Genomic DNA, 25,955 nt, shown 5'->3' on the forward strand with positions numbered 1-25,955 from the left:
ACAGGGGAAGAAGAGAAGAGCTGAGAGAACAAGCACCCTAGTGATACAGAATGATCAGCCATCAATGTAACATCCTAAACAGACTTCATTCTGTACTACCAAAACAAGATTTTACTTCTGAATTACTACTGATTCTTCTGTTTTAAGGCTCGTTATTTTCTTGTATGTTAACAACATTTAATTAAGATGTGAAAGACCAATTAAGCAGTCAGGTCACCTGTGCACATACTGGGAGCCAGGTTTTACATACAGGCATCCCTGCAACCACTTCACAGTAAGCAGCTAGAGCGGATGAAGCAAGCCATACAAAGTCATGAAAGGTTTAATAACTTAAAATTATTAAGTGAAAGTGGAAAGACAAGAATCTTGCAAAATTCGCATCTGATTACATGCCTTTTAACAGTTTATATTTATATAATTAAGACAAAGTATTCAATTTCTCTACAGTTCTGAAAATCTTTGGTCCCAGAATATCCAATTTACAAGTCATCTTTAGAATATATGACTTACTGGTTTTCAAACTTCAGGAACTACTTTCTCCCTAAAGCAAGATCAAGATATGGTGCATAGTACAATGCATCCCAGGCAATCCATTCCCAGTTTAGTTTCCTAAAGGTGATGCTGAAGAACATAAAACCTACAGGATAGCACTGGATCTTGTTAGACCAGCTGATGTTTTATTGTTTGGTTTATTTTTCATTGTTTGGGGATTCATCTTTTTCCTCTTTCAGTTAGTTGGCAGTGGGTGAGAAGGTGACAATGACACCAAGACCTTTTAGAACATAAAAAGGGTCAATCGTCATTTATTTGTGGAGTTGCCATTCAAAACAAACCTTATTTCATTTCATTTGTTGTAGCACTGTAAATAGAGTGCTTAGGGACACAGTCAAGGTGAAGCCACAGTTAGCTCATGCTTTTTTTTTGTCTGCCATAACCTAACTAAATCAACTTCAAGTAAATTAAATGCTTTAATTAATTAATCAGTGTAAGCAATTTAGCATTTTCCATTTACCCCTAAGAATTCATACACTAGAAAATTCCACTCCCTCCCTTTTTGTTAGCTGGTCTAATAAGGGATATTTCTCTTCTTTCCTCTCCTATAGACAGATAGGACGTGATTCATGTTCACAGGCCCTAGTCCTCATGAGGGAATTCAACCACCCCACTATCTGCTGGAGGCACAACACAGCAGGACATAAGTAATCCAGGAGGTTTCTGGAATGTGTGGGTGATAACTTCCATCTCCAAGTGACAGAGAAGCTAACAAGAAGAGGTGCTGTGCTGGACCTTGCTCTCAGTCAACAAGGAGGGGCTGGTGAGGACTGTGAAGCTTAAGGGCAGCCTGGACTGCAGTGATCATGAAATGGTGGAGTTTGAGATCCTTATGGCAGCAAGTAGGGCACACAGCAAGCTCACTACCCTGAACTTCAGGAAAGCAGACTCTGGCCTCATCAGGGATCTGGTAGAATACCATAGCATAAAGCCTGAGGGAAGAAGAACCCTAGAAAGCTGGCTTATATTCAAGAACTGACTCCTCCAAACTCAGGAGAGATCCATCCTAAGGATGAGAAAATCAGGCAGAAACTGAAAGCCTGCATGGATGAAAACAAGTATGTTCCAGATAAACTCAAACACAAAAAGGGAGGCTACAGAAGGTGGCAGCAAGGACAGCCTGGGAGGACAGCAAGGCAGCCTGGGAGGAATACAGAGAAGTCGCCTGAGCAGAAAGGCATCACCTTAAGAAAGCTAAAGCTCCTACAGAATTAAATCTGGCCAGAGGCAACTATGAAGACAGAAAAAGCTTCAGTAGATATATCAGTGATAAAAGGAAGACTTGGGAAAATGTGGACCGTCTCCAGAAGGAAATGGGAGATCTGGTTGTCCAGGACATTAAGAAGGCTGAGGTACTCAACAACATTTCTGCCTCAGTCTTCACCAGCACATTTTCTGTTGCACCGCCTGTGTCACAGAAGGCAAAGGCAGGGACTGGGAAAATGAGGGACTGCTTGCTGTAGGAAAAGATTAAGTTTCAGACCATCTAAGGAACGTGAAGGTGTGTGTCCATGGGACATGATGAGATACATCTATGGGTCCAGAGGGAACTGGAAAATAAAGTGACTAAGCCTCTATCCATCATATTTGAGAAGTTGTGGCAGTCTAAAGAAGTACCCACTGACTGGGAATGGGGAAGCATAACCCCATTTTTTAAAAAGGGAAACAGGGAATTACAGAGAATTACAGGCGTGTCAGTCTCACCTTCATGCTCAGGAAAATCATGGAGCAGATCCTCCTGGAAACTATGCTAAGGCACATGGAAAATAAAGAGGTCACTGGTGACAGCCAACATGACTTCACTAAGACCAAATCATGCCTGACAATTATGGTGGCTTTCCACAATGGAGTTACAACTGTGGTGGATGAGGGAATAGTGTCTGAAGCAATCTACCTAGACTTGTGCAAAGCACAACAACCTTGTCTCAAAACTGGAAAAACATTTATTTGACAGGTGGACTGCCCAGTGGATAAGGAATTGTCTGGATGATGACACTCAAAGAGTTGTGGTCAACGGCTCAATGTCTAAGCATAGACCAGTGATGAGTGGTGTACTTCAGGGGCTGGTATTGGGACCAGTGCTGTTTAACAGCTTTTTTGGTGACGTGGACAGTGGGACTGAGTGCTCCCTCAGCAAGTTCACTGACAACACCAACCTGTGTGGTGTGGTCAACGCATTGCCACTCCAGAGGGACCTGGACAGGCTTGAGAGGTGGGGCCATCTGAACCTTGTGAAGTTCAACAACGCCAAGTGCAAGGTCCTGCACCTGGCTGAAGGCAACCCCAAGCACCAATACAGGCTGGGCAGAGAATAGACTGAGAGCAACCCTGAGAAGAAAGACTTGGGGGTGTTGGTCAAGGAGAAGCTCAACATCACCTGTCAATGTGCACTTGGCAGCCCAGAAAACCAACTGTATTCTGGGCTGCATCAAAAGCAGTGTGGGCTGCAGGGCAAGGGAGGGGATTCTGCACCTTTGCTCTTGTGAGAATCACCTGGAGTGCTGCATCCAGCTCTGGGGTCTCCAAATTAAAAGAATCATGGACCTATTAGAACAGAATCAGAGGAGATCCAGAAAGATGATCAGAGGGCCGAAGCACCTCTCCTATCAGGACAGGCTGAGAGAGCTGAGGTTGTTCAGCCTGGAAAAAATGAGGGCTCTGAGGAGGCCTTATTGCAGCCTTCCAGCACCTAAAGTGGGCCAACAAGAAAGCTGGGCAGGGACTTTTTCATAAGGGCATGTGGAGATAAGATAAGGAAGACTGGTTCTAAATTGAAAAAAAATACATTAAGATTAGATATTAGGAAGAATTCTTTACTGTGAGGATGATGAGGCACTGGAACAGGCTTCCCAGAGAAGTTGCAGATGCCCCATCCCTGGAAGTGAAGGTGAGGCTGAATGGGGCTTTGAACAACCTGGTCTAGTGGAAGGTTTCCTGCCCACGGCAGGGGGAGTCAGAACTAGATGATTTTAAGGTCCCTTCCAACCCAAACTATTCCAGGATTCTGTGATGAAAGACACTGAATATTAGTCTCCCCAGCTAAGCAGAAGTATCTTTGGAGCATGTCAGATATGCTGAAGATTTTTAGGGACTTTCCATGTTACCTTCAGGAATCCGGAAGTCATACTTTCTCCGCTTTCCACTGAGTTTATATTCCTAGCCACTAGTTTTTCTACTCACATTTTTAATGCAAAGTTTGCAATTTGTGTGCAATGTAAATCAGTCCCATACTGAACCCACTAGCCAAAATATTGTGGCACTGAGAAGCAGAAAAAATTGTATAATCAATTCTAGGTACAAATGATGCCCGTAACTATGTCAAACCATTCTCCTCACAGTTTTTAATTCCAAGATTTTATTTTTATTTTAGCATTTCATAAAGTTCAAAAATTCACACAAATTTAAAGTAGCATTTCCCTTAAATTTTTCCCATAAGAATCATTTTCTATTGAAGTTTATATTATTAAGCTAAATATTTCATCATCCTCCAGTAGCGGGCAAATCAGCATATACTTCATAACTTCAGTTAAAGAGACAACTGCAAGTATGTTATTAAATATTCATCTATTTTGTGCAACTGAATTATAGAAGTGGCTTTCTGACCCAAACTAAATTGGTGCTTGTTTACCTTAAAAATGCCTGGCTGTAAGCTGCAGCAGTTGAGGAACTGCTTCATAAGCAGCTCAGTCCACAACACAGACAGAGATGTTCCATTTTATCATCAGCTCTCTCAATTAAGACCATTCCAGCAGGCACTCAGGACGAGCTTAATCCATGAACTATCCTGCAAAAGCTCTCCTTTTGCCACCCTACAAGCAGACAGCAGTGGCCACCATCAAAACAGCCAGGTTGTTGTGCGTTGGTGCAATGACAGATGCTCTTCAGCTTTATCTCACTGGAGGCAAGTCACTCTCCCAAAGGCCATTCAAGGAAAAAGACTACGAGTAGCAGCACTTTCTTCACAAGCATCAAAAATTAAGGGCTGGCTATCATATTAAATCACTAGCTGCAGTGTTCTCTTGCAAAAAGACTTTGACAGCTGAAGAATATTTTGCATTATGTTTAGCTCTGGAACAAAGTGGAGTAATATGCATGAAGAAGCCCCCTGGAAATGTACTTGTGGATTCCCAAAGAAAAAAGGAAAAAAGTACATGAAGTTACTAATTTGTGTTGTTTGAAGTGCTAAGTTAAAGAACAGAATTATAAACTCAATTTGCAATTGGTATCTAATTAAGTTGCTAGAAAACACTCAAGATCGTTCTCTGCATAATAGTTTATGAAAGTACAGTTTCATTTAATTATTCAAAATGCACCTAGCTCAAGTTTTTAACAACAGAAAACATTACACAAAAAGATAAAAAGATTTTTAAAATGGAGTTCGAAAGAGGATGAAAAAAAAAACAACAACAAACCCCAAACACAACACTGATTAATCAGCACTTACTACAACCACTTAATCATCAACACAAAAGCTGACTGTCCCAGAAAATTCTATTACAAAAAAAAAAAAAAAAACCAACAAAAACCATTACTTTTTCACTGAGAATACTGAGTGAAGAAAAAATTGGGGTGTTAAATTCGTAGAAGAAAGCTACTTGTCAAGTTAAACCAGAGACAACTGGCAACTTGCTGGGCAACTTTCCTTTTGCACCCTTTTAATTAAATATGTCAAATCATCAAAAATTGATTTTTATGAAAACTCTTTTGGGAATAATTAAAGCACTGTTTTAAGTTACCTTCCTTTTATTGCAAAGCATTATTGATGACAAAGTTAACAATGAACACAATTCACAAATCAAATAACACAAGCAACAAAAGGTCCTAACAAGGATCAGTCTTGATGGACAGATGAAAGCATGGAGGCTGCAAGAAGGGGATGGTATTCCCAAAGTGAGTGTGACCCTTGGCCAAACCCATCAAGTGCAGCTCCCTTTAAAAAGCTCATTCATTAACTTCCAAGGGCTAACAATTCCAGTGTCTTCCAGGAAGGCAGCTAAGAGCTTTACCAGTCTAGTCACTGCTGGCTGGCAGTTGAAGGAAAGGATGGGAGGTGTCGGTGCTCCCTCCCACAGCTTAGATCTCCTGTGGGACAAAAATTCCAAGTTTTGGAGTTCAACCTGCTTCATATTAGCTAGCACAGACCAAATAAGAATCTTCCATAGATTCTAAAATATGAAGGATTAGTTTTAGCACTGGACAGAACAAAGAGTATTGACCTATAATTATACCCTACTCCACCCATGGCTTCACTGAAGGCAAACTTCTCTCCATAGATCAAAAATTCTGACTAAGTTTACCTTTGAAAGCTATAACTCCTGTGAAGACAAGCATCTTCCTACACTTATTTATATCAGACAGAGCTGCTTATACTGTACCAGTGCTCAAATTTATATGCTTCTACAGAAGGCCCAATGTATTAATTTTCATGTCTTAAAATGAATAGAGTAGAAATATTTTCAGGTACTTTCATATGTTATGGGCCTTTTACTGTCATAGAGAAGTAACAAAGATATTTTTACTGTGCATAACTGACAATGTACCCTGCAGAGAGCCTCTCTGGCAGACTCTTCTTGGAGACAGATAGTGATAGGACGAAGGCTAGAGACACAAGGTGCAAGAACAGATATTCTGACTATATGTTCTGAAAAAAGTCTTACATCACAGCCAAATACTGAAACAGGTTTTCTAGAGAAGCTGTGGAATACCTGTCCTTGGAGACATTAAAAACTTATCCTGGATAGCAACACTGAGCAACTTTATCTAAGCTGGTCCTGCTTTGAGGGGGGGTCTGGACTAGATGACCTCCGAAGTGCCTTCTAATCTAAATCGTCTTATGGCACCATGAAAAAAAATCGCCTTATGACTCCATGAAACTGAAAGGAGGAGGGGGGAGGGGTGATGGCCGCGGTGTGTCAACTGTACTGCGCTGTAGAGCTATACATTAACATACATATACCAGCACACAGAAAGCTGATTTTTGCCTGTAAAAAGAAAAGGGTTGCAGGAACCCTTCTTAATTTTTTTTAGATAGTTCACTGTCTCCCCAGTGTTCTTCTGTTCTAGCTCCTTGTAATGAAAATTAAGCCTTTTCAATGACAATAGTCAATATCATCTAATTAGCAAAAATTTCAATCTCAACTTTTTTATAAGAAAGTCACCACTTGCTTTTACAACAGAAGACTGACAGACCTTTTTAAAATCTTACCAAATGAATTGTACTCAATATTTTAATGATTTAGAGTTGACTGCCAAAAGAGGGAAAAGCCACAAAAATTCATAAAAAGTATAAACAGTATTTTTTGGATGCAATGGAAGTGAAGATGGGCAACCATACAGACATGAGGCCAGTAGGTACACACTCAGGACCAGGAGGCTTTTCCTTCTGCAGCCGTGCATGTGAACTGAAGCACACCCTAGCACTCCACCCAAAGTAGAGAGACAGGGAAACACAGGATATTTCTGATATATTTGTTTGGTGCTCCATTACATTGATAGGAGTCAATAGAAGCTCATTTGCTGCTCTTTGACTCTCCATTGGGTTAGTCCTTCAGCACTGAAGCTCTGGCCCCTACTACTGACTAGAGAGCCAGATTTTCAATCTCCCCAGGAAAAGAAAAAAGATTAGACTAGTTTAGACTTAAAGGGATTCTCAGGAGGTCTCTAATCCAACCTACTATTTAAATGATGGTTCAATACTGAATTCCGATCAAGTTGCTGAGGGTTTTGACTAGTCAAGTCTTGAAAACCTCCAAGGACCTGGTGGAAAGTTTGCATTTTGCAGTGCAAGTCTGTCGATGTATATAAAAGCTTACCAATTAAGGATATAAAAGAAAGGGAATACTATAAGCAGAACTGAAACAGAATTCAATAAATGTAAATGCCTGTGCAATTAGAAATGCAAAGGTGTCTAGTGAGCAACTGATTTTCAAAAATCCTGTCCAGTTTTTAACAATAAAGTGTTATATATTCACACTGTGTGAACACACGGAGGTTTTATATTTACAAAAACAGCACAGAAAAGATTTCAATATGGACTGGCATAGACCCAAACACAGTTGGCACCAACAGTCATGGTATCTCCTCCACCACCTCCTGGAAGCATTGCCCAAACACTTTTGAAATGGCTTGTACAAGAATAAAATTCAGCATGCAGCAATAGTCTGAGATGATACAGCGAGAGCAAAACTGCATTTGTAAAGGCCTGATAAAAGGACACTGCAGCAATCACGATGCCAGATGATGAGAGTTTAACTATGTGCACAGAATATGAATCTCATGTTTTCTGCAGGAAAAATGAAGGTGATTTCATGTGTAAAACAACAGCAGCAGTTTTGTCCTTTGTGGAGGCACACTGTCTCTAAAACCTCTATTGAGACAGCACGAAGTGATGCTGCATGGGGGACCACATCTGTGTTTCTGGCGGTTTTTCTGTCCAGCAGGCTGCTATAAATACTCAGCCCGTTTCTTATTACTGATCCTACCAGTCACACACAAAAGGACCCCTTCCCACTCCTGTAAAAATGCTGTGGGGTGGTGTATCTCAGGACATCGCTTGGTGTGGCATAGCCGCACCAGCAAGCAGAAGCAGAGATGGAAGGACCTGCCACTGGGAGGAGCTGTAGCCATACACGATTTTAAATCCTTGCCCTCCACTCGGGACTGAGAACCTGCGAGGAGTTACCATTCCTGCAAGCCAGGTTCTGCCAGGAAACCAGAGGCTGCCTGCTGCAATACTCCAAACTGACTGAACAAGCACAGAGAAGTAATTCTGCGTTCTACAAAACAGAAGTCAGACTTCTGCACATTAAAACAATCGATCATTTGTGTTCTTCTCTAGGTTAGTCCACAGCATCGTCTGAAGCTACACTGTCTGAACAAGTGTAGAGAAACAAGTAAACCAAATACAAAAAAGGTACCAGCTTCCCTGAATCCACAAGTGTGAAAATCAGTTTCTCCATAATGCTGCTTTCAACAATAGATGAAGTATTGCAAATTTTAAAAAAAAATTAAATCCTATTGATGTTTCTCCCTTTGACCACACCTTCACTAATCAGACAACTGAAACACTTCAGTATTCACCACATTATCTGTGAATATAGGGAACAACAATGGCCAGACCCTTGGAATGGCAGCTTACAACAAAAGACTGAAAAAGATGGAGCCTAGTTAGAAGCAGAGCTTTTTTTTTTTTTTTTTTTTTTTTTTGTGACTGCCATCTAGCACAGCATAGGAAAACTGGCAAGGTTGAGCAGGACTCCTTTCACAGCACACTCTCGGGACACAGCCAACTGCCCCCCTGCTGCTTTCACCTCCTCAGCCTTGGTAGCAGGAGTGCTCCAAATCCCTACAGGATGGATAAGGACAGGCCTCAGCCATGCATAGCCCTCCTGGCATCATGGTCCCTCCTTGGCAAGATGCAAGTTACCCTCGGAGCATTGTATCACCAGGCAGAGACATTCACTGCCACTGGTAATGACTTTAGGTGCAGCTGTCTCACCACTGGATGCTTGCATCCACCACCACTGGCAATATTACAGAGCCACTCTGGCTCCAACGACAAGAGTGAGGAAAGGAAAACACCACTCTTTTAAAAGCAAAAAGCATATGTGTATGGAGGAAAAAACCTAATTGCTATTTGTTCTGACTACAGTAAACACAGAGGAAAAAAAATGAAACAGTTTAAAGAAAGGTGACACTGAGAAGAAGGGGGCAAAAAGATAGGGCAAGTCTACAGATCACAAAGTGGCAGAAGAAACTGGCTAAGAAAAACATGGACTTTCCTTCAATGGCAACTTAAAAAGAGATCAAAACATTCCACTGGGTCACAACAGTCCCAAGCCACACTACCAGCTGAGGTCAGAGTGGCTGGAAAGCTGCCTAGTGGAAAGGGACCTGGGTGTGCTGCATAACAGCAGCTGAACATGAGCCAGCTGTGCCCAGGTGGCCAAAAAGGCCAATGGCACCCTGGCTTGTACCAGAAACAGTGTGACCAGCAGAACCAGGGCAGCAATTGTCCCCCTGTACTCAGCACTGGTGAGGCCACACCTCAGATCCTGTGTTCAGTTCTGGACCTCTTGCTACAAGGGCATTCAAGTGCTTGAGCGTGTCCAGAGAAGGGCAATAAAGCCAGGGAAGAGTTTGGAGCACGAGTCCTCTGAGAAGTGGCTGAGGGAGCTGGGGGTGTTTAACCAGGAGAAAAGGAGGCTCAGTAGGGAACTCATTGCTTTCTACAAGTACCTGAAAGGAGGTTGTAGCAAAGTGGGGGTCAGTCTCTTCTGCCAAGTAACAAGCAAAAGGACAAGAGAAATTGGCCTGAAGTTGCACCACAGGAGGTTTCAATTGGATATTAGGAAAAACTTCTTCCCTGAAAGGGTGGTCAGGCATTGGAATGTGCTACCCAGGGAAGTGGTGGAATCGCCATCTGTGGAAATGTTCAAAAGGTGCATGGATGTGGCACTTGGGGACATGGTTTAGTGGTGAATATGGCAGTGTTCAATTAATAGTTGGACTCAGTCTTGGAGGTCTTTTCCAACCTTAGTGATTCTATGAGTCTAAGAGATGCTGGTCTAAATACAGTAGAATTTTGTCTTGAAGAAGTCCAAAGTCCCTTCTGCCCCTAATTTCTCTTAATGAGCACATGTGGTAAGATAACAGGAAGTCAATACAATTTCTAGGGACATTTTATCCAGGACCGACTGCCACCTCACAATTAGCATTTCAGTAAATACATGAGAACTTAGCCAAACAGCTGGTAGTGCTCTCTAGTGGAGATAAAGGAGGAAATGCTGCAGACTTCATAGCCATTGTGGCTTCCTGAAACAGAAAATAAACTCATTTCACCATCTTTTAATCACAATTCTCTGTAAACATTAAAAATGCCCTTCCAAGCTGAAGAGGCAAAAGCAGAGTGAGTCCCATCAGAACACAGATTTCCTAAATATCTACAAAAGATAAAGGTGGGATTTCCCTTCATCAGTTCAGCACATTGCTACTTATCAACTTACTTCACTACGGTCATATGACAGAAGAAAGACCAGAGAACATCATTATGCAGTATTTAAAGTGTGCTTTATTTTTCCACATCCAAAAGCAATATATACTATAGGTAACTACTGCAAAGCTTAAGGTAGATGGATGATAGAACATGGATGACGTGGAGCCCCTCTAGTGTACTCCTCTATAACTAACATCACAGTTGACACAGAAAATTTTGCAATAAAAAACTTGACTATCGGGAGTCAAGGAAGCTAAAAATCTTGCAAAGAACTCTGACCAAGACCCGCATTTTTGAGTGCAACACTTTGTGGACAAAACAAGAATATCCTTACCACACTGACACAGGCACAGGATCTCAGCTGCATATTTCTGAGATCTTCTGGCTCCCAATCCATACACAATGCAAAATCTTCATGGTATGCCAAAATTACTTTCTCAACAGTACAGTTACACATCCAAAGCGGAAGCAAACAAACTGTTTTAGGTTTCTGTCAAGATGACCTTGGATTCAGAGCTAAATCTTTGAGTTACTGGTGCTGCCTCTTCCTTTTTATTTTGAAGGAGGAAATGAGACTGGTGAATAGCTCCTGTGTGATGAGTGAAATTTTGGATCAAAGTGGATGTTAATTATCAGAGCTGGTAACACAGAATAGAGTAGGAATATCGGTACGATCTTTTCTGATTTTAAATACAGTAATAGAAATTCTAAATCCCAATTAGGTCTTCAGTTCTATCTGTGCAGCCTTTAAGCTTTCAAATCAAAACTTAGATGGACATTTTCAGTGCAATCTGAATTTATTCTTCATGGTTATGTAAGTTCAGTTCTACTAAACAAAACTGAACAAAAGTCAGTAACTGCTGGACAAGGAGGAAATTATTTCAGCAATTTAGCAGTAACATGAAGAAAACAAATGGGTGCCACAGCAGACATATGAAGCTACAGTGAGAAAAATTTCAAGTTTACAAAGGCACAAAAATTTAAGCTATGGTCACTGTGAAAGATTAAAAGTTATTTGTGCATTTTCATCACCAACTGTCTGCACAGACAATCCTAAAGTGGTAAGGTAATGAATTAAACTTGTCCTGTTTGAAAGATGGAGACGGTTTAACAGATCTATGAATGCCAGTGTAGGCTTACAATGTGGATGTGATTAGGATGGCTTTGGTGGAAACATTAAGCAACAAAACAGCCTGCACACTAATTCATGTGTTCTCTCAGTTTTCTTTAAGAAAGCTTCAACAGCACCCCTGAGGTGCCTCTTTAATCAGTTAACTGAGGGAGAAGGAAGAAGAAATTTTATACAACCTCACATCAAGAAATACAAAACATTACTAGCCATTAATGAAGTATTTAACATTGATCTTTTGGTCCCATCAAGGGCTCATTCTCCCAGAATCTGTCTGAAACTACCCCAGTGATACCTTGTTTGTAAAGGATTTTTCTTTTTAATTTTTTATAAACATTGGAATACCCAACTTTTCAGGATGCAACAGTTCCCATGAGTAATTCACAATAATCCCAAATGGTTCCAACACAATGACTCAAGCTACTCACACAATAATTCTGTTTTGCAATTGGAAGAGAGAGTAAACACAAACAACAAGGCATTTTTTCAATGATGCTTTCAGAGACACAGGCTCACCTCTCTTGGTAGGGGTAATCAATGTAACATTATCTTCTCTCAGACTAAAGAAAAACTACTGCATAGGGAAATGATTATTCTGACCTTGTACATCAGTCCTTTAATGGCCTACAAGCTATTAAACTAACATAAAGTTAGACAAACTTATCTCTGTTATTGTTCTAAGCCAGTACTCTCCATGCCTGTCTTCAGACCAGGATTTACAAAGAAAACTCACAGAGCAACACAGATGCAGATATATGCAGAAAGGCTGCTAAATTTACAGCAATAGGAATCTGCAATACCAAAAGAGGTAAGGTGCCAAGTGTTCTACTGAAACAGCTGAAGAACATAGCGATCAGTCTCTGATAGTAAGGAGGGTTTGCAATTTTATTTTCTGCTTCGTTTAGTTTGCATAAGATTAAAGAGCATTGTGTCAAAGCAACTCCTAACAGTCCTAAGGTCTTTCAAATTCTTTGAACAATCTAATTTTAGGCCCAGGTATGGAAAATTTGCAGTTCTGTTTATTTACCTTGTACCAGCAACCAGAATAAATTTTGCCAGAATGACTTTCACTTTCTGGCAAGTACAACATCACTGAGGCAGACAAACATCAAGAAATTCCTCAACATGGTCTCGGATAAGAGTTTCTACCAAAGGCATCTAACATTTTTTCTATGTCCATACAGATGTGTGAGATGAAAAAATTGTGAGAGACACAAGTAGAGTAACCACTCTGGTCTACAGCACCATACTTGTCATTCTATTGTACACCCAGAATCCAGTGGACTCCTTCGAAGCATTTGGTCCATTCATATATACATATGAAAATATATATATATATATAGTATTTCTCACTTATATAAACTCAGCTGATCCAGGCCTTACCACAGTGAATTATCACAAGGTACGGGACAGATAGGCAGCTCCTGAGACAATCTTGAAACTATTCTCAGTGAAAACATGTCTCAGGTTCTCAGTAACTTGCAAACAGCCACCCAGCATTGTGTGTCATACTCTAGTAAACGGAGCTATTCAGATTAACAGTTAAATCTGTGTCTGCTTCCAGATTCATATGCAGTATTGTTAAGCTGTCTTCCAAGATCTTTCAGTTCTGTGGCTATCTAAATATTTTTATGATATTAGTATTTAAACAGGAAAATAAATATTGTATTTATTACATGTATCATCCTATCTTAACTGGTTGAAACTCAATTCTTTATAGTCCATGCCAACAACTAACAATAGTTCAAGGTGAGATATTATCAGTACAATACTAAACTCCAATCTCACAAAAAAAACCCAAAACCAATAATAACTTAAAAAAAAAAAAAAAAAAAGAAAGCATTACTCTCAGTGTTAGCAAAGCCAGTAAGTCTAAACTTAAAAAAGACAACTCTAAAGAAGACATCAGGCACCTTTTAGAATAAGAATTTTATCAGTAACTTTATCCATTTCCCACAACCAACACCGTATTATCATTTCTAGCTTAGCTATCAACTCAAGTTTGGCCCATGACACAACATTCTAACTACTAAGAAAGAATAATGGAAGCATTTATTAGAAAAGGAAGGGCTGCTTGCTTTATACTTCCCACTTGTTTGCTAACAAAACATTCTGCCTGACTTTATAAAATAGCAGCGGTCAGAATGAACAAACAGAAAAGAATTAAAACTTAAATGGGATACAGTACTCTCCCCCAACAAGTACCATTTCAATAACAAAGCATAAAAAGGGTAAAAATGAAACTGACTTTAAATTGACCAATCTTGTTAAAAAAACAACAACAACAACAACAACAAAAAAAACCCAACAACCAAAAAAAAAAAAACAAACAACAGAAGACTGTCTTTGCTAAAAGAATTCTATTTTAAAAATCTAAGGAATATTTCCTTCCAAAAATCTGGACATGCTTTATACCAATTCCCAAAGCTGAAATAAAGGAAAAAAGCCAATCCTGTCTAATGGCATACTGCATGCTAGACCCTCCTGCTGCCTACTGTTTAAATTAGCATGACACTTTTCAAAGAGCTGCAAACCTCACACTCTGAAGAAACAATACATAAACCAGATGACGAGCACCAGAAGCAAGTTCTGGTGCTCCAGACACCAGTGTCCAAGACGAAGTTCCTGCAGCTCTGCTTCTGCTCATGTTCAGGGACTGTAATTCTACCCACACAAAGCAGAAGGATCCCATTCCTTCATGCACTGGTAACAGGAGCATCTGCAACATGTACTATTTTTAGAAGCAACTAGTCCACAGCCAGCTGAGAGGAACGAGGAGCTGGAGACCAGGACACTGATCTGGCTGCTGGCTGCTGCTGTATCTGACTCACAGTGATGTGCCAAGCTCTCCCTGCCCTTCACTAACACCTACATCATGGACTCTACTGAGAAAAACTTGCTAGAGCCATTTTTTCACATCTCTTCAACTTGCTTCAAGATCTCCTGGACACTCCCGACAGTTTTTGCACATTTCCAGTCCCAGGCAGACAATGCTTTGTGGGTTACACTCTGGTGATGTCTGCATGCTTCTCTTTGCAGCTCACAGGCTTGAGTATTTTGTAGACAGCTCAAGGCTTTGGTTGCATCACATGATGGCAGGTGCCAAAACCAAAATTTAGCTCTCTAATTCATACATATACTCTTAATCTGATTCAAAACTTCTAAACTTTCTTACAATTCTTTTGACCCACAGGAAGATATGTGTATCCGAGCACCAAATGATTTCCAGGCTTTTATATCTTGTAAGAGCTCAATATCATTATTCTTATCTAAACTGTACACTGGCAATTGGAGTAAAGCACTAGTTCAGTAAACGATAATTCTAGCACAAGAAATTTTCAAGCATTATAAAATCAGAACATCTTCTTGGCTGTTCTGTGAAATTCATTTCAGACACAGGAATTAAGCACCATTTTAAAATAAAGCATGAATGGGCCATCCTACAGATCCAGATAAGGCACATCCCATATTCAAAAGAAGAGAGGAAAGTCTTAACATCTCCCTCAGAAAATCAAGCATTTTGGTAAAGTTTTTACAGCGTACCATGAAACTTTAATGTGTATGTCTCAAACACTGAGAAAGGCAAACACAGAGCCATTCAAGAGCCCCATTTATTTTTAGCTTAACTGTTGCCCATAGGGCACTATAGAGACTTTTTTTTTTCTTCTCTCTGCCTTCAACCCCTCAAATAAATCCCCTTTATTGGATTATGGATTAATGCAGCAACTATAGCAGTAAGCTGTTTCCATGAGAGTGAGAAAACATAAGATGTGTACCATTAAGCAGAGTAACATCTCACTTGGAACTTGTGAGTCTGTCTTGGATATTACATTCATTACATGATGACAATATATATGTTTCATTAAATATATTTTGAACAACATCAATAGCATAGAAATTTAGCACCTGCTAAAACACTCCCACAAACACTTTATTCATATAACTACCTATTTCCTTAAAGCATCTAATGTCCAGTAAATCTACTAGCAATTCATTTTAAGTCACTGCTCCCATTAAACAATTAATAGCTATATGTATGTTGAAGAACACACTAATTTAAGATTATTACATAAATTACAGGCTGCCCTTTTAATGCAGAATGGTGAACTACTGATGCTGCTTCATTATCACAAAGAAAGTAAACTGTACTATTATATTGGCATCACAAACTTTGATCCCCTGAAACAAACACTCAGAACAGCATTTACCCAAAGACCTCAAAACATTTGACAGATGCGTACTCTCATTTTATAGAGTATCATGCATAAAATGGAATAGTATGCTCTTGAATAAGAGAATTTCAGACAAAGTCAGTGGCAGAAGCTAGGAATAGAAACCCCAGATCTTCCAACTATCACACCACTGCTCTGTCTGCATTTCCACCTCCAAAAGACTGATGAAAAAGGCAGCTACATGAGTTAAAAATAACTTCTGATTAGCAAGGCAAAAGCCCTACAAAAACCAAACAAGCCAGAGTCTCACTCAAGGCTGAACTAGAACCTAAACTGGGGAAACAAAATGTTGTACGGCCAGGTTAACATTTTACTCAAATTAAGTGAAATTGAGTTTTCTAAGACAACAATTTTTGTCCAGTAAAGCATTAGAAGCTCTCACCTATAAAGCTTCTTCTATTAGTCAAACTGATATAGCTGAACAGACCAGGCACAGAAAACCTCCAGATTTAAAAAGGACAGAGAACAGCCTTCAGAACAACTTCAAGTTGAGAATATGAGTTCTGATTTCATCTGGGCTATGTAAATTAATATGAGGAGGCTGAAAACTTGTGAAATGGAGATTTTTCTAGGAAGATGGCAGAAGTTTAAAAAACCTTTGTCTTTTGAGAAGGGCAGAATAGACAACTACTATTTACATTCTGCTATTCACTATTTACTGAAGATTTTAAGGAGTGGGAACATTTAAGCAATTTCATGAAACCCCTTTTCTGAGGCCATGATAGTCTACATAATCCCATACTTAAAGACACAAATTTGTCTTCTGAATGTTCCTTTAGGCCCACCTTGGTTAAACTCCAGCTACCCATTTTCTCTTGATACCTTGCTTACCTAAAAGAATAGAGTGGTTAGGTCTCTTCCATTTGTAGATGTGTGCTCACTTGGGTGCTGAGCAGTTATTTACTTTTCCTCCCTTTACTCCCATAACAACATTTGGTGGCCTGTATTGAATATATTTCATTCTATTCTGGTGTGTGAATATATAAGACCCACAGATTTTGTTGATTTTAGTGGGGAGGAGAACAAGTATTTACCACAGGATGGTGAAGATTCATTGGCAAGCTTCTCATTTGTTGCTCTGCAAGGCCTATTTGATGCAAATTCACCTAAAGAAGTTTGGCTCGGATCATAATCTTGATAGTAGGGGATTATTAGGAAGCTAGGGAAAAGTGTTGAAATTTCTTCTATATACCATTTCCCACTATAGCTGGTAATGTTCAATCATTTTCTGTATAGATTCCAAGCCACAATGCTAAGCCACCACAGGGATTTTTCTTGTTGTATTGCAGCTTCATGCTTGACAGTCAAAAATTTTACTGTTTCTCTTGAGGAACAGTGTGCTGAGGTACATGCTTTGAAAGATGAATATCAAATGCACTCTCCTTACTGCAGATGCAGTGATAACTAAGAGCTATACAGAACATACTTAACTGTATATTGCAGATGGCTGCTGGTTTTAAAACAAACAGATGTTCATCGTATCTTCTTTCTTCAATATATGCAGTTTGTGGGCTGCCAGTCAATATTGAGATTGATGTTTAGGAAGTTGATACTGATGAAGAAATGTATAATGAAAAAGCTAACTGCAGCACAGTTCTAGACAGCTAAAATTCTCCAATTTGTTTTATTGCTTTACCTTTATTTAAGCTATCTTTCCAATGAAAACTGCATCAGAATTGCCAGTTTTCTTTTACATGTACAGATGGCATCAATTGCTATCACGTACTCCAGTTACAGATGGGTGCGCAGCCATAACATCAACACAGCTTCAAAACCAGTTCCCCAACAGTGGGTTCTTAAAACACAAGTTTCCATATAGTAGTAAGAAGGGTTAAAATGTTTTATTTGAAGCCCCACAACCTCTTCAATTCCAACACTCATAAGGATACTTTGAACATAAAGAATTTACAAATATGAGTTGTGTTTAGTCAACTGCTGCCATGCTGACTATTCTTACAGTACTTTTATAGTAACTGCTATACTGCCAAAATCCTTGGGTACCTTAATTGAGTCTAAACAATATTGAGGACATAACTTTCAAAATTTGCACATTGGAAAACTGAGGTACAGACACATCAGCAAGTACAGAATTGCTGAGGAACATCTTTGAGTATCTGTCAGATAGGGGTGCTAACGTGACCTGTGGAAGGGGCCATTCCTTTAAAAATCTAGGCTGACTCAACTAATTTTTAAGCTCACAAAGGAAAAAAAAAATATTTTGGAGAGGTATAAAACTACAACAACATTAAAACGTAAAACAAGGGTGGGAGGGCAGAACTGGACAAGCAAAGGGGTAGAGGAAAAGAACTGCAGCCAAAAGGAGACACAGAGGTACGACCAAGACTGTGATAGAGAGCAAAACAAACCTCTGAGCATATGCCGAAAGGCCAGAGAGAAAGAGGAAAAGCAGGGAAGGCAGTAACCAGAAGAGACCGGCAAGAGGAAACAGTATACAGGGTAATCAACTATCCTACCCAGCTCCTCAAAGGAAGGGGAAATGAAAAAATGTGCTTTTTTTCTGCTCTTAAGTTTCCTCCATGCAAATTCTACATTAATGACATTTTGATGCTATAGGATTCAGAAGAAAACTAAAGAAAGTTCAAAGCTACTTCCTCTTAATAGCACTGTTGAGCTATAGCTGTTAACCAGAGCATGATGGCAACTCAGGTCCACTCCGAACAGGATCAGCAATGCAGTCTGAACACATGCTCAGTGTGGCTGCTTCTCCTCAGCATGTTCTTATGAAAGCTCACCCCATCTCATTCCTAATCTCAGAAACAAGTTTACAGCAACAGGTGTCTCAAAAATGAAATCTTGATGAATTTATGCATGGCCAGTTTCACTGCTTGTCACAGTTTCTCCTAAACTGTTGCAGGGAAAACTTGCTTTTCCTAAGGAATTAGGAGCATATCAGGGTACAAAACTGCTCCATGACAAAAATAGTAATTCAAAGACTTTATTTGTATTGCAAATAGAGTTACCTCTATAAACTACACCCAACAACCATAACCACCAAGCATACAACACAGTACCTTATAACAAAATTCAGAGTGTAACTAAAGTGCAAAGTATATTCCAGCAGCTGCTCCCACCAAATGACAAGCGCAAATCTGCAAATCAGAAACCAGCCAGCTACAGAACATCCATGCTGCACTGTATTGCCCCATCCTTAATAAAGAAGTATTTGCAGAGAAGGATAAATTGGTTTCATACAGTGCTTTCATTAGAGAGAAAGTCTCTAATCCTTTTAATCATGATTATAATTTCATGTGTTATATAATGTAAATACATTTGGCAAATCTATCTGAATCTGGCACTTCAACTGCAACACTATAATTCTAGTTACAGGAAGATGCTCATCATTAACAAGCAATATGATAGGTTTTTAAAGCAAGCTGATAACTACAAAAATGACTGCTATGTCATCCCACCTGATTTAACAACCTTTCATTACAAAGACATCAACTTTGAGAGCTAATTATTATCATTAACAAAAGTCTACAGCATCTAACAAATTTCTTCTGTGTCTTAAGCATACAGCCAGGAGAAAAGAAAAGCCATTTGCTCATTTAAATAAATTATTAGGAAGTAATTCAAGAAATAAAATAAGGTCACTTAATTAAGCCACAGGCTATGGTTAAGTCATGTGTTAATCACTTAATAAAACTAGTCAGACAATCAATAGTAAAAAAAAAATTTTTGAAGACTAATACTAATACACTTTCCATTCAGAACTAAAAGAGAACCTACTTAATATGCTTCCTTACAGTTACAACATAAATACCTTCTTTCTTTACACACAAGTTCCATGAAAAAAAGCCTTCAGAAAGTCAGTCCTGCCTTTTCTTGTTTCAGGTGGTTCACTATACTGAGCCACCTAGCAAGAAAAGCAACAGAGAGGTACATGGTCCCTTGATTTTTACGTTGCTGAACTCAAGACACAGCACTGCATTGCTCTTTTCCCTGCACACTTTCCTTCTTCACAAAAAACTTTTTATTGTGCTTTAACAGAAGGTCAATGGCTATCACTTCTCTACTCCAGCACAATGGTGAATTGAAACAAGAACCCATAGCTGTTTAGACCGACAAAGCAACCAGTATGTCTAAGCCAATAAAGCGATTTGTTCATTAAAGCTACTAATAAAGCAACCTTTTGTTAGTCTATGAAACATCAGAAACCTCATAGAATGCATTTAACTACGCTTTCTTAAAAATCACCAACTCAAAAGTTCTAAAATCTTTTAACTTCTCCACTTCCTTAAACAGATAGTAAAATATCTTTGTGTTGACTTTTCAAGACACATCAAGTGCAATGTGAACTTTCCTGCCTATTCATCAACAAAAACGTTTAGGGCTTTTGGTGAAGAGATTCCCCCCGACAAGAGCTCAAATTCATCATATTAATGTCTTATGTAAAGCTTCCTATGGAACACTGACAACCTGTAATAGTGACCACCATAGTTATACACAAGAACAAAATCATTCAATGGGTGCACTTGGTTTGGACCCAAAGATTCACTTGGATTTGACAAACAAAAATGAGAAGAGCTCATGAGAGAGAGTAGTGAGCAAAATGCTGTTAGCACTTGTACCCATTGCTTTCAATTAAACTGAAGCAAAGTCTGAATCTGAGTCCCCAGCACTCACTGTTGCTGTGCGGAGAGGGTTTGTAACTATTCTCAGTAACCACCAGCACTAACATGACAGCGGCCAAAAACTTCCTCCAAGCAACATCAGTATTTTTGCCTTGACTTTAGCTGCACAATACCAGTAATCCTTGAAAGCATTAAAATGAAGTCTCCTCCCTTACTCACAATTTCTAGACTTGCTTCGTTAACAGGTAGCTCCATTATTATGTGATTAGAGACTGGGCCACCAAAAAGGGAGGGAAAAAAAATAAGCAGTTTTCCATCTAATTACCATCAGCTAGACAATAAAGCTAGGCAGGTATTTCCTCTAAACCTCTATATTTAGAACCTGTGAAAGACAATTTTACCAGCAGCAATATATAAGTATCGAAGCTGCACAATGTGTTAACACAGGAAATAAAGCAAAACAGTATGTGAGGGGAGAAAGTATATGTACTCTTACTCATATTTAACAGTGGAACACCCCTTTTCCTAGAAGCAATATGAAGCCATTCTCTGCTGCCATTTCTCATCTGCATCTTTTTGTCAAGCACAGCTCAACTACCAGATTTTTTTAATATGCCCAATAAACCCAAGCAAAAGAAGCAAGTTTCATCCTTATTACTGCAACTTCTCCAGAACAAGATTCCCATTTGTTACACTGGATATAGCATTTGAATTTTCAGTGAAAGTTTCTGTAACAGAATGACAGTAAAATATTTCTTCCCACCCAGAGATATTTACAATCAGACAAAGTCCTATCATTTGCTATTCAGAAAAAAATAATCTTTATTTATAAAATAAACAAGTCTACTATCTAGGACAGCGATAGCATCCCTCCTTCTACACTGTGACTCTCACTATCAAGCCATGAGATTATATTCTCCTTCTGGAATTAAGTGCTTATTCTAACAATAACACTTCAATAGCATGTGAAACTTTTCAATTAAACAGTTGTCAAGCAGCCTGATAAGGCACAGAAAAACAACTGATAGCTGAAACGAGTCATACAACAAGTTTTGCAGACTTCCTAGATCCTGCCAAGCAAACGGTTAATCAGTGAGTAGCCAAGAGGCAAACAAATGACTATTAAAACTCATAGGAAAAAGAGACAGATAATTTTATTTAATTGTAAAGTTTTGACCATCTTCTAAGGTTTTCACTTAAAGTTTTTTTGGACTTTAGAGCCCTTTACCTACTATTGCACCACTGACATGCACTGGCAAAGAAAACAGCAGGACAATAACTATTGCAAAGACACTAGTTCTAAAGAGAGTTACACAATGCTTTTCTTACATCCTCTTTGAGAGAGGATACACATGACTTTCAAACAGCAATTAAAAATAAGTTTAAACACAAAACTTTCCTATTTAAGTTCTAAAGTCACACTTTGCTAATTCTCCCTGCCCATACCTGATCAGATCTTTCAACAGTTCTACAGTCTAATATTCATTTAGGCAGAGAAGATTTATATGAGAATCAATCAAGAATGCAACACACTGCCTGACATTTGTGCTCAACTGCACTTTTCAGTTTGCTTAACTTCCAAAATTAATCCTCTCCTTCAGTTCAGTTCTACTCCTCTCACAGTACAAAGTCAATGGAATTTATGTTCCTAAATGACTTAAGCGTACTTGAAAAGTCCCACTCTTCAGAGATTAACTTCTTGCTCTTACAAGTAAATAAATAGAAGCTTAGACTAACAATTTTTTATCAATGGAAAACTGACAATTAGTTCTTTTCTGAGGTAACAAAAGTACATGACTAAGAAGTTTGACAAATTTACATTTGTAGCACTGATGCAGCAAACATTATGCAAGCACATAGCTTTCTACAGGTATTCTTACAGCCAAATCTAAGTGTATATTCCAGTGACTGCAGGATCAGACCTGGATTTCATTTATCTTATCTTCACCAGTATTCCAGAAGAACTAATATGATAGCCCATCACTAGTGGCAACCGAAAATTAATCACTGAGTTAAAATGCTTCACAACTATCTTTAGATTTTTCCTCCATGATAGCAATCAATTTAGCACTAAAAAAAAAAAACTTTTAAAAAATTTTAAAGTTACTTAAATAACTTACATAAATAATAACTAGTATTTTAAATAAACACTGTAAGTTACATGCCTTTAACACCTTAAGACCTAGAGCTGTAGCTTGCAGAACCCTTCTGTATATTTCTATAAATAATGTATACATTTAAATGTATACATTTATAGGAGTGTTTAAGAAATAGACGCTAATCTATTCTTATAGATTCTTATACCCAAACACAATTTATTCTTATAGGTCTCCTACAAATAACCCAGTTTAGAGGCATACAGAAAACCAATAAAGATTAAATTTACTTTTCTTCACAAAAGTGCTCACGTGGCATGATAATAAAACTGAAGTTCACAATGCACTCTTAAAACCACAGACCAAAAGAAAATTTCAATTACATGAGCTGAATTTTTGTTTGCTCTGCCTGATTGCAACAGTTGTAATGCTAACATGGGAAACTTGTTATTTATCATTTCAGATAGATCCTAGTGTTTCTTAATTTTTTCATGATCCATAACATCAGTAGACTTAAACTTCAGAGTTCCTAAGCTGATGTTCTAACCACATTAAAAGATGACCACAGGAACAACTACACAGGAATTGCCGTTTCCTAGAGACACAAATGAGAATTCCTCATCCTTACTTTAGGACCCATCGTTTTCACAGGGTCAAGCAATTCTTCAGGAAAATCCCCCCAGTACAGCATAAATTTCAGCTGCAGTTGCCACTCATAGGGTTGACTTCAAAGATGAAACAGGAGTAAGCACTGGTACCCAAACAGCACCTCTACATTTCTACAAGAAAAATCACGTAGTGAAGAAGCATCTGTCATCTTACAGAGGTGACCTCTTACAGCAAAAACTGCTTAAATACAGAAGAACTGGGACCTGAAAAAATGGTCTCTTTAGGAACAAAGATCCCCATTTCAAAGGACTATGCCAGAGGCAAGTGACATGAAAGGCAAAGGATAGTAGTTGTTCATTGCCCCCTGCAACAGAAACACTAGGCAGCAGCTAAGGAAGCTAGGAGGAGCAACCTTCAAAACGTGAGTGACTCTTCAGGCAACAGCCAGCAGATCTGTGGGATTAGTTGCAAAAGGATGCAACGGAGATGAAAAATTTACACGAGTTCAAGATGAAATTATACAAGTTCTCAGAAGAGAAATCATTCAAGAATTTCTGAATAAACAGAAACAACCTCTGGCTCAGAGATCCATAAACTGAAAGTAGCCGGAGAACAAGCACAACATGAAAAGCATCTAAAATTTATCTTGTTCTCAATGTTCCCCATGCATCCACTTACACATTTTTTTGAGATGGATCATGTGAAGAATTAGGCAACTTCTGGGTTCCTGAACAAGATTTTCTCTTTGATGACTGTCAGACACAGGATACTAGGCTAGAAAGAACACCAGTTCTGCCAGTGTGATCCAGTGGGCCAATTCTTCTAGAATACATTTAAAACTATTTATTAAACACAATTTAAAACAGAACATTTTAATTAAAATATAGAAAAAGTATTTTAACTTTTGGACACCTCTCCCAAAACTGCCATCTTGATAAAATATATAACACTCAAATGTTTTAATGAGCTTGACCTTTCAATCAAAATATTAGTTATAAAATTATATCTCTAGTGGAATAACATTACTGATTATTCTCCACTAAAACATCTACAGCAGTTTCATGGCTTTGCCTCCTAGACACTGTGTGTGTGCAAATGCTTACTGGGCAACAGAATGGTTCTACTACTGAACAGTTCCAGCTGCATTTTGCTCCTGAGAAAAGCTAAATTACTCACTTTGGTTTTATTTGAAGGTTGTTTTCCTTCCTGAAAACTGATACAAAATAAAAAATAGATGGAAGAACATGCCACAGGCATCAGCCTGTTCACTAATTAGGGAGACCTCTATAGCCTGTTTTCTCCCTTTCCACTGCACATCTCCCAGTGTTTCTGCCATCTGAATTCAAAATCTCCTAGACACTGCATTCAAAGTCTAAGAAAGACTACTTGAGCACATAAGTTTCTCAGCTGCCACCACTCCACTACACAATTTGAGGGAGTAGACTAGAGCTAACAAACCTAAACCATGAACACCTCAGCTGGAGAAAACACGGCACTTTTGCATTTTCTCTTTTTAGTAGCAGAAATCAGAACTGAGTGATTCCATAGGAACAAGAAAAAAATATATTTATAAATAACAAAAAATTATATTCACCTCCTGCTAAAAATATCTAGTATTAGAATATGAGAAAACACAGCACTTATCTACATTTGAAAGAGCCAGTAAATATGATTTAACATGTTACAAACAAATAAGCCTTTCATGCATAGCAAGCTAGCTGAAACAATTGTTTGGAGAATACGATTGTAAAACATATGCAGGTTGATATCAGAGAATTCACACAGCATGGTTTCTGGAAAGGAAACTATGCTTTTTTAGGCTAGTAGAGTTTTATAATAACAACAGTGAACTAAGGAGAAATTGCTTAAAAAAAGACTTTCAAAAGGCCTCCCTCAAAGTCTCAAGAGGCCATTAAGTAAAATTAATATTGGTGTTATGGGAAAATTTGCATTTAGATGCCAGCAATAAAGCATCAAAAGAAAAAGCAGTAAGTGGTCTGTTAATTTGCAGAAAAAAAGGGTTAACAGCAGAAGGCCACAGTTCTGCACTAGAACTGCAACACATATTCCCTAATGGTCCAGAAAGCAAAAAGTGGCAAAAGTCATTCACATAAAAGCTATTAAGGTTAAGATAAGAGAAGGAACCTTGAGAATTTCATGTAGTCTAACCATGCTAGATAAAATGGGAAATACATGACAGACAAAATAATCAACAAGGTATTGTGTGTCCGGGTGAATATTTTACTCACCAACTTCCTGGATCTTAATAGCAGATTCAGAAAGAAACATGTTGACTCTTGATAGTCCATAGAAGAATAATACTCAGTTAAAAAAAAAAAAATTTAGGATGTGTATTAAAAATTTTGAAGACTATTACAATTGGTACATTATAAACTGAATACAGCATTTTAAATAGGCACTTCGTATATATATAGCACTCCTGGGCAAGCATACTGTAAAAATGGTTTGAAATGTAGTTAACTAGATGTTCAAAAAAGTGAAATTTGGTAACAGGAATCTTAAAGGGGAAGCCAAAAATCATCAGAAAGTTTGGGTATGTTGATTGTAACAGAGATGCAGAATAATATAGAGGAAAAGGTATAGGAAAAAAAACCACCAAGAACTTTAACTGGATTTTTATAACAAAAAGAATATATTCAACTAAATTGGGGTTAAAGCATCACAAAGAATGTAAAGAAGAACTGTGAATTACTTGAAGCTTTATACGTGAAACTTTTCAGTGGCACA

The 25,955-nt window shown here is 38.5% G+C and overlaps 1 protein-coding gene across 4 annotated transcripts in view; it reads right to left on the reverse strand.

Annotated features, from left to right (window-relative positions):
- FBXW7 (F-box and WD repeat domain containing 7) overlaps window positions 1–25,955 on the reverse strand; it is a 179,150-nt gene that overhangs the window by 142,762 nt on the left and 10,433 nt on the right. The window contains exon 1 of one of the 4 annotated variants that reach the window (XM_069013492.1): window positions 23,886–23,904. The exons of the other annotated variants lie outside the window; for them this stretch is intronic. The gene's annotated coding sequence lies outside the window, so the exon portion shown is untranslated. Of the gene's footprint in view, window positions 1–23,885; window positions 23,905–25,955 lie in introns of those variants that run through there. 4 annotated transcript variants of the gene reach the window in all.

This window comes from Aphelocoma coerulescens, chromosome 4, assembly GCF_041296385.1.
Source record: "Aphelocoma coerulescens isolate FSJ_1873_10779 chromosome 4, UR_Acoe_1.0, whole genome shotgun sequence".
Taxonomy (NCBI): domain Eukaryota; kingdom Metazoa; phylum Chordata; class Aves; order Passeriformes; family Corvidae; genus Aphelocoma; species Aphelocoma coerulescens.